Here is a 10,705-nt window from a genome sequence, read left to right as displayed (position 1 = left end):
TGCTGCAGCTCCTGGAAAGAGAGAGAAATGAAAGCAGAACAGATTGTAGATAGCGTGAAGGGGAAGTGAAGCACAGGAGAGTGAAGAGCTGGGGATTAGCTGCGACTGAGCTACCTCCTTACTGAGCACAGATACCGATAGCCGGAAGATGGGGTTGTGAAGTACTCTACGTCTCACAGCAAAAACCGGCGGACAGCTGGATTGCAAGTCACCTGTCCACCATTGAAACCTGAGGACACAGAAGCACATAGAACCCGGGTCGTGATAGAGATCCTGTAAAAAGGCTCGAGCTACCTGTCGTACGGGTAGTGTCCTACCAACAAGGGGGACAGAGAAACGTGAGGACCTTGTGTGAGCCCTAAGGCAGCAAGGTACTACACCACAGTGCTAGAGGGAAGGCTTCCAACTCCACCTGGTAAGGGGGGATATCAGACTCGCTTCCAAGCTGGCCAAACCATCGACACCTGTGATCCGGTACCCTGGACTGTGGCTGCCTGAATTCATCAGTAAACCAGGTAAAGAGACTGCAAACCTGTGTCCTCCGTTTCTTTTTACACCGCCTTCCATCTGTCCCTACTACACTGGTAACCCTCGGGACCCAGCTTCACCTGTGGGAAGTTATACCATCTTAGCTGCCATAACATCACCAAAGCGGACCCCTTTAAGCAGTGTCGGTCACCTCTGACCGAATACCACAGGTGGCGTCACGTACACAAATTTTATTTCACAAACCCCTTTAAGACCATCCCTTTTACTTGGGCGCACAGGGCCATGGACCGGGTCGCCGCCGTGACACATCCCTTTAAGTACGGGACTCGGGACCGAGTACCCCAAGGCCCTGGCAGGCGTTCCAACATCATCACCGGCATTTTCCCACGGTCCTGAGGTCATCGCAGTTCAGCCCGGCCTCGATGATGTCATAGACTTGAATGGGTGAGTGGCATTCTATTTCAATGTGTCAGTGGTAAAAAATCAAGCATCAGCATTTCCTCATTGAATAACATTGGTCTGGGTGCCATCCGATAAAACATCGGATTACATTTGTCCGATGTTTGCGCTCGGGTGAGCGGGGCCTGTGAAGAACACGTTGTGACACTGTGATCACTTGCATAAGTATGGTTATGAGTTTGGTAGTAACTGTGCATCCTTTAAATTCATGACAAGGCAGCAGAATACGTTTCCTACAAACCTGAGGAAAGTACAATGTATTTATATGACACTAGAAAGCAAAAGCAAACCTGTCGCTGCTGGTGCTGCTTTGATGTCATCTCGTATTACCATACTCGCGCTGCTTACACTACAGACCGGTTTGACGTCCTCAGCTCTGTGCAACCTAATGAAGCTGAGCGCTATTCGAGAGGAATTTGTGGGCAGCCATTCAAGCACATTTCATTACTTACCGTTTTATGGTGCTGGGTAAACGAAAAAAAAAATGTAAACCATGTAATTGCAGGTAAAATAAAGGTCTATGGGTCCAATAATAAATACAATACAGAGCCTCTCCCAACCATTATATGCTATAGTCTTAGGCTATGTTCACACGTGACTAAGCATTTCATTGCGAAACGCGCGTCGGGTGTGGTGGACTCCTGGACTCTCTCCATTATTTTTGGTAAATGTATGGTTTTTTTATGTACTGTATTAGACATGTGTTTAAGATGGTTGTACGTGGACATTGTGTATGCCGATATATATGGCACATCTAGCCTTATTTACTAATACCCGGCATATGCTTGTTTTTTCTGTATGTATCTATTTATATATTTATGCATTTATTGGTATAGAGGTTATAGCACTGGCAGTGGCTAGGAATAAATAAATAAGTGCCATCTTTTGTCTTTCTTCCCAAATTCTGCCACCCTTTGCCTAAATGAGAGAATATATCCATACACTGGTATTTATATTATTAGCTTCCAGGTCCGTCCATCTTTTTCCTGTGTTTGTTGTCTCTCACCTTTGCCTGTTATGGATTTTTGTGACCATGCTTGGTCTGGTTTTATCTTTTGTCATTAATAAACATTATTCTTATATTATCTGCGTGTGGTGCCTCTCTTTGTAGGTGTATTTATGTTCACACGTGGTTTTCTTTTTTTCTGCAGCAAAACCTGCTCTCTTGGCAGTAAAGAAGTTGCAGAAGAAAAGCAGGTTTGTTTGTTTGTTTGTTTTTATATTATTGTTTCAGTTTTTTTACTGTGTTTTTGTGCATTTTTTGCTGCGTTTTTGACGTACTACATATGTCTCTCGTGCATCCTGATAAAATTTAGTGGCCATAAAATATCCTAGAATGTTAGAGTTGAAAGGGACCTCCAGGGTCATCGTGTCCATACCCCTGCTGACATATGAGTGCAGTCCGATATTCTACTTCATAAGGTTTTGGCACAAGAAATGCAGCAAATCCCGATACCTGCATTTTTTCAGCGTTTTTCACCACCAATTACGAAGAAAAAACGCTGACAAAAGTAACATGCTGTATTCAGCAAAAAAACAAGCAAAACACAAAATACTGAGGACAAAAACAAAGCTGTGTATATGACATTTCTGAAATCTCATAGACTTTGCTGGTACTGTAAAACGAAGGTGAAAATTTGCATAAAAAGCAGCAAGAAAGCTACATGTGAATATAGCCTAACACTGTATTGATCTCAGGCCTTTGAGCTCAATCGAATACCATGGCTCAAGGTAAACTGCGACTTTTACACCCATATAGCGACACCACTGTTGGTCTCAAAGAATGATCTCTAATCAAGATTATCAATAAGGATTCCTAATTAACATTGCCCAAGATTTTCTTTGTGATTTACTTATCCTTCAGATAGGGAAGGATCAGACCTCAGTGGCTGCAGTTGAATTCAGAGCTTCCAGGACAAGAATTGTTAAATCTTTGAAATTCAGCCATTTTTTTTTTTTATAGAAACAGCAATAAATCAAATCAGTAAAAAAATGTTTTCGTGGTTTCAACTTTTTTTTTATATTAGTCTCCCTAGGTGACTTGATTGCAAGTACAATAAACAGCAATGTCCTTAGAGGGATTGTCCAGAAAAAACTAAACTTTGCCCAGGGATCTTGATATGTAAAAAACAATGAACTTACCGTAGTTATCCACACCTACTGGCACAGAACTGGCTCCAGGCTAGGCCGCTCCATATAATTCGCACAGACAGGAAGAACTATCTGTCATACTGCTGCAGACTGTGATTAGCTGCAGCGGTCAGGTGACTTTGAGCAGCGTGTTATCACAAGACATCTTATGAGGCACCACTAAAGTCACCTGACCGCTGCACCCAGTCATATTTTTGAATACTTACAACAGGACAAGTTGGCATATGAGATGCTTACCAAAAATCTGGTCTGCGACCAAGTTGGGGAGTATGAAGAAAAACAAAGCAGCAGATTTCTAGAAAAGGGGTCTCCAGGTAGCACAGGCTCCTCTTTCGCTGGCTAAACAATTTTTTACTTTTATCTTTTCACTTTTTTTTATATGGTCATATTACTGTTCTCAGGAGCCGTATATATAAATGGCTCCATAATGGCCATTTTCTTGAGACCACCATTTCTCTGGAAGACCACTTTCCTAAAAGATGACCAAAGCAATATAATTGTAGAGGAGCAAGAGAAGGCATAAATATTAAAAAACGGACTTTACATCGAAGCTCATCAAGCTCTGTAATTTATAGACCGTTATATCTCATCTTAGACTTTATTGTAACAGGGTCAGTGCTACCGGAATAGAGGAGGAATGAGGTGGTACCGATATTCAAGAAGGGTACGAAGGTGGAACTACCATCCATTAAGTTTACCATTAGTCGAACATGTAAGGTGCACAGGTTGTTAGTCATGGGGGAGGGGTTGCTGTGTTCCCACACTCTGGCACTCTACAGTGTCCCGATTATCCTGTGCTATGCGTGCGTTGTGTAACACTCATGTTTTGGTCACAGGCCTCTGCAGTCTCTGGTTCCGCAACTTCAGGAACTGCTGAACACACTTTAGGGGACATTAAATTTGTTTTATAATAAAGAAGTTTACTTAACTGTCTATTTTTATAATATTGAAACATGTATTGGGCACAAACTTTTCCATTTCCAAAGTCCATAACACAGCAAGTTCTGATGTCCGAGCTATCCCTTTCCTCACTGGCATCTTAAGCCCCTGGGATACTCCGTCCGGCTCTGCAGCTTCCTTGCGTCCCATTCCGGCTCCCTTATGCGAATCCCCAGCTGACTTTCTCTCCTAGGAAGTTGATGAGGCACGCTTCTCAGTGCCTCAGTTGGACCATAGGTTCGGACGTTCCAGGAATGTCCACTCCGAGTTTATGGCTGACTTTCTCTTGTTGCTGAACAGCCCATGCTTCCTGTGCCTTCAGACCTCCAACTACTGTTCTCTCTCCATCTAATCTTTTACTCTCACTGCACTTATCAGGAAGTGTTCCTCCTGTTCACTGGCCCTGCCCCTCCAACAGGAAGCTGTTACAGAACACATTAACTGTTTCTATCTTAAACCTGTCTACTTTGTGAACTTATTGTGCCCACCACAGCACTTTACCCAATCCTATCTTATAGCCAAATCTTAACCTATGTCCTATGTACTAATCTTATCCGTCCCCTATTAGTGATGAGCGAGAGTACTCGTTGCTCGGGTATTCCCGAGCATGCTCGGGTGACCTCCAAGTATTTATGACTGCTCGGAGATTTAGTTTTCATCGCAGCAGCTGAATAATTTACAGCTACTAGCCTGCTTGATTACATGTGGGGATTCCCTAGCAACCAGGCAACCCCTACATGTTCTCAGCCTGGCTAGTAGCTGTAAATCATTCAGCTGCCGCGATGAACACTAAATCTCCAAGCAGTTACAAATACTCGGAGACCACCCGAGCGTGCTCAGGAAAACCCGAGCAACGAGTATACTGGCTCATCACTATTCCCTATCTATAATACATTTATCAGAACAGAGTCATTCACATATTATAGCAATACATTAACCATGCACCTTGGTGCCTATAAGGTTCTATGCAATATAAAACACTTTTTCGTATGCAAAGGTTATAACCATTTTTCTAGTCAAGTGAGAAGTACATTACCGTCCCGGTCACCCTTTTGCAAACATAAGAAAGGCAACACCACACCTGTAATGGGTTCACCCAGGATGCTCAGCAGTTTGAGAGCTTGTCAATATAATCTAGTAAGAGAAATGCCAGTGTAGCGCCCCCACCCTGCCGCAGGGCCGAGGGGTACCCGGTACCGGGCCTCTAGAGTCTCTGCTCTGGGGTTGTCACGGTGGCTAGGCCCGGTCCGTGACCCTGCTGGTGGGGAGGCGACGTACAGTAGATGATAGAATAGTGAATGGTAGATGATGTAGATGGTTGTGGTGGTGAGGCTGTAGTGGTGCGGTGCAGTAAATAACGAGGACACCAGGTTGCAGTCTCTTTACCTCTTTACTGAAGATCTCTGGGTCCTCAGTCCGGAGTCCGGATAACCAGGCTGCGCAAGTCCGGCCGGTCCAATGGCACCTTCGGAGTTCTCTTAACAGGTGGAAATCTGTGCCTTCCTTCTAGCGCTATGTGTTGCGGTCCTTCCCTGCTGTGCTTACGGAAAGTCCCCACAACTGTTGTGTCTGTTTCTTAAGTTCCCTCACAACTCGATTAGATGATGTTCTGCTAATCCTCCGTCCCTCCCTGATGTTGCGGTTAGGACGGCACCCGTTTGACAGGTAGGCTCGGAGCTCTTCCGGGACCCTAGAGTCGCCCCTCTCCACAAGTTGCCCCCCAAGACTGCATAGGTGATTTAGGTGAGACAGCCCGCCTGAGACTGACTGTCCTGCCGTAGGTTCGAAGTATTGCCTGAAGCTGTATGTAGTAATACTTCCTTCGGCGTTCCGGCCACCGGTTGTTTGCGCCTCAGTAGGATGTTGCCTCGGTCTTACAGCACGACCCCTACTGGTATTCTCCTTCTTGCTTTGATCTCGTTTCTCACTCAGCACAATCTATCTCGCTTCCAGTCCCTTCTTGGGCACCGCCGCTATACTGTACAGGCACGATCCCGTTACGTTCGCTCAAGTTGCCAAGCCCCTGTCAGGATCCCACCCCTGACAGGGACCCTACTGAATCTTCTCCCGCAACACCCTCTGCCACAAGGTGTTGCCTGGTTCCCATCCAGTCAGCTTTCTCTCTCACTTCCTGCCTGACCCCCAGTTTTACCAGTGTGTGGAGAGTGGCCTAGTAAATAGAACCCTTAGCTCCCCCTGGAGGCCCGGCGGTGAAATGTATTGGTGTCTGTGATACCTGATCAGATGAACTCCTTCAGTGCCATCAGACGTACCATAGCTCCCCTTAGTGGCGGAGCCACAGTACTGCAACGACCAGGACTCTGGGGCGCTGCACTCCCCCCCCCGGTTAAATCCAGTACTCCGGGACTGGGAAGAAAACAACAATACAGGTTAGCAAAAAGACATACAATATTTGTGAGTGCAATAACAATAAGTATACTTGAACAGAGCTTCCCTTTATGGGAGGTGAGGACACTTGAACGTTACAAAACATGGTTAAATAACATAGCAACATGCTATAAATAACTTTTCTTACCCAACCGGGTATTCTACTTAATACAAATTCCTGAACAATAATTTAACTCTGCCTTTAAGGATGCACACTCTAAATCCACTAAAGACCTTCTTATACACATTATAAGGCTTAAGCAACTGTGCTACATTCTCCTTCTTTAAATCTGCAGGACCGCCTGTCCTAACGGCGCCAGACCTACTGCCTCTCCTTTCTTACAGGACCGCTCCTTTCAGCCCAAGCCTTCTGTCTTTTCAACTACTATACATAGTATAGAACATAACATACTTTCAGTTTAGGAACACTGAGCCATCTTAATATGGCTCCTAGGAGGACTCAGGGTTCACCTTCTATCCTCATTTTCTATCAACATTATCAAACATTTTCTTAAAGCATTAACTTCCATCATTACTTTCTTACTAGCAATCATGCAGGACACTATGTCTACCCCTACGGGCCTACTGCACCTTTCTTCTAGCTTTCACACTTTCTTCCAATGAACATTATCAGCATTTCTTCACAATTAACCAGTTTGGTACATATAACTTTTACATGTAAACGTTAGCATCTCTTTCTTCATCAAGACATTACTGTTATCTGTCAGTCTTAGAGCACACGGTTCATCAGCGTAATACGTGAACATCCCCTTTAAGAGGGGACCAAGTCTTTATGAGGTAGCATATCTTCTCAGGCTACCAGTCCGTACTCAACAAAGGCTCCGGTGCGGTATCTTCGCAAAGAGTCTCTCTTTAAGTAAAACCAGTAGGGAGCGCCTTTAAGAAGGTGCAACTATTTACAATAAGTTTGTATCATGCACTGTTCATGATTGCGGCAGTTCTGAAAACTTGTGTAAACTTGGAAAAACAAACAAAAACAATAGGGATCCCGGGTCAACAAAGGGATCCCTTTAAGAGTTAACCCTAAATGGGTTCAGCAGCAAATCAGGAAACGAACAGTTAACTATTTACAATAATGCAGTATTCTTTCTTACTCTTGTGGTGCAGAAGGTGGTTTCCTCCCGGGCCTCACCAGACCAACGGGTCGCGCTGCCGATCCAAGGAGCGGGTCCTGCCCCAGCAGCGACAGGATCCCTCGCCGTGATGTCCTTCTCACTGATGGACCAGCACGCCCCCAAGGTGCATGGTGGGTCCGGGTTCCCCGCTGCTCCGCAGGGACAGGTTCTCCTGCCTTTTCAGCAGGAGGTTCATCCTCTGATGTTCCGGCAGCGGCTTGGAGCGCGACGCACCGCTGGACGCCCCGAGCTATCCAGCCAGCCTCACCGGTTTCTCTCCTCCACCTGGTGTAGGTCACGGCGTCACCTGGCTCCAGGTCGCGGGCGAACCTTCCTCCGCAGGGCTCCACTTCCTCCCGGTCCACACGGACTTGCAATGGCTCCCCGATCTCCTGTATAACTCCCCTTCCACGTCGGGAGTTGAAGGAGACCACTACACCCCAGTGGGACGATGGGACCTCTGCGACGCTGGTCAGATCAACCTGGGTTGCTGGTTGCGGTCGGTCTCGCCATGCAGCCATCAAGCACCGCAGGTGTTCGGCCTCTGGCATGATCTTCAGGCCCTGCATCCGCAGCGCAGCTTCAGCCGCGGCCGGGTTGGGAGGAGCGGGGGACACTGCAGACAGGTGGACCTCCGTGGGTTGGCCCAGCCGCGCAAGCACACGGGCATCCACCTCCAGGCGGCGCGCTATCTGCCGGGCTTCGGCTGCGGCCACACACTCCTCGGACGGCGGCCAGTTGGGTCGACCCATCAGTGGTTCCGTGAGGGTCAGGCCCCACAACGATGGCGTCTCCGAGGCTGTGTCCGGTGATGCGGCTCCAAACTGAGGCAGGTCATCCCCACGCGGTGCTCCTGGCGTCGCCATCTTTTTCTCTTCTCCCGCGTCTTCTTCCCGCGGTCTCTTTCGTGGGCGGCCCCGTCTCCATGGTCTCCACCCTCCAAACAGGATCAGGAGGCGGACCTCGGCTGTTGACGGACACGTCCTCAGGACACAGAAATATTTAGACTGGGCGGCCATTGTCCTTCGCGCTCTCCAGCTTGTCTACGCCCACTCCACGCCCCTCTTCTTCTCCTGCGCTTCTCCTCAGCGCTGCAATGGCGGCGGTTTTGGCGGTAAATGGCACAGCACAGTTTTTGCAATAAAGTACAGTCCAAGCACAACAAATCACAGTTCCAAGGCACACATGACCCGATTCCTCAGGCCCAAGTAGATCCTGTTCGTGACGCCAAGTTGTAGCGCCCCCACCCTGCCGCAGGGCCGAGGGGTACCCGGTACCGGGCCTCTAGAGTCTCTGCTCTGGGGTTGTCACGGTGGCTAGGCCCGGTCCGTGACCCTGCTGGTGGGGAGGCGACGTACAGTAGATGATAGAATAGTGAATGGTAGATGATGTAGATGGTGGTGGTGGTGAGGCTGTAGTGGTGCGGTGCAGTAAATAACGAGGACACCAGGTTGCAGTCTCTTTACCTCTTTACTGAAGATCTCTGGGTCCTCAGTCCGGAGTCCGGATAACCAGGCTGCGCAAGTCCGGCCGGTCCAATGGCACCTTCGGAGTTCTCTTAACAGGTGGAAATCTGTGCCTTCCTTCTAGCGCTATGTGTTGCGGTCCTTCCCTGCTGTGCTTACGGAAAGTCCCCACAACTGTTGTGTCTGTTTCTTAAGTTCCCTCACAACTCGATTAGATGATGTTCTGCTAATCCTCCGTCCCTCCCTGATGTTGCGGTTAGGACGGCACCCGTTTGACAGGTAGGCTCGGAGCTCTTCCGGGACCCTAGAGTCGCCCCTCTCCACAAGTTGCCCCCCAAGACTGCATAGGTGATTTAGGTGAGACAGCCCGCCTGAGACTGACTGTCCTGCCGTAGGTTCGAAGTATTGCCTGAAGCTGTATGTAGTAATACTTCCTTCGGCGTTCCGGCCACCGGTTGTTTGCGCCTCAGTAGGATGTTGCCTCGGTCTTACAGCACGACCGCTACTGGTATTCTCCTTCTTGCTTTGATCTCGTTTCTCACTCAGCACAATCTATCTCGCTTCCAGTCCCTTCTTGGGCACCGCCGCTATACTGTGCAGGCACGGTCCCCTTACGTTCGCTCAAGTTGCCAAGCCCCTGTCAGGATCCCACCCCTGACAGGGACCCTACTGAATCTTCTCCCGCAACACCCTCTGCCACAAGGTGTTGCCTGGTTCCCATCCAGTCAGCTTTCTCTCTCACTTCCTGCCTGACCCCCAGTTTTACCAGTGTGTGGAGAGTTGCCTAGTAAATAGAACCCTTAGCTCCCCCTGGAGGCCCGGCGGTGAAATGTATTGGTGTCTGTGATACCTGATCAGATGAACTCCTTCAGTGCCATCAGACGTACCATAGCTCCCCTTAGTGGCGGAGCCACAGTACTGCAACGACCAGGACTCTGGGGCGCTGCACCAGCACTTCATCCTTCGTAAGAAAACTCGTTGTTTATTGTAACTTTATTCCATACGTGCTAAGAACACTGAACACAGCTCATCTGATTTACCATTTGTATACAACATTTTTGATGACCTTCAAATGTAAATAGTGGAGAACAATCTAATAAACGAATAACTAGCATGGATTGATGAAAAACAAGTTGTGGCTAAGCAGCATGCTGGATTTCTATTGGGAGATAAATAAATGTGGTTGTTGGTCATGTGGCTGATGTAATATACTGTATCTTGAATTTACAAAGGTATTTAATACAGTAGAAATCAACAGCCTTGTACTGAGGCTTCAGAAGCAGGGACTAGGGGACTCTATATGCATGAGTAAAAAGCTGGTTAAGGATAGATTATGGGACAAAATATATGAGTATGGACCTTTTTTGGTTCTTGAACTGGTGTGGAACTGTACTGTCCGTGGTAGTGGAACCACTGTGTCGTGGACCAAGGAGAACCTCAAGGGGGGAAACTAGGTGAACACCTGACTCTTCGCTAGAGCCCCTCATGGTGGGGTTAAACTTGGCTCTCGATGGATGCCAGGTGCAACTCCAGGACTCGGACTTGGACACATGGCAGCTGATCTCCAATGGGGCGGATAGCTGGAACGGCCAGGAATAAGTGGAATTTGACAAGTACAAGCAGGCATGGCAGGAATACTGGAAAACAAGGCAGATGTAGACGGGTACGGCTGGTAAA

This window comes from Ranitomeya variabilis, chromosome 4, assembly GCF_051348905.1.
Source record: "Ranitomeya variabilis isolate aRanVar5 chromosome 4, aRanVar5.hap1, whole genome shotgun sequence".
Lineage (NCBI taxonomy): Eukaryota > Metazoa > Chordata > Amphibia > Anura > Dendrobatidae > Ranitomeya > Ranitomeya variabilis.
The sequence above is the reverse complement of the archived record's forward strand: the minus strand, read 5'-3'. Positions refer to the sequence as shown.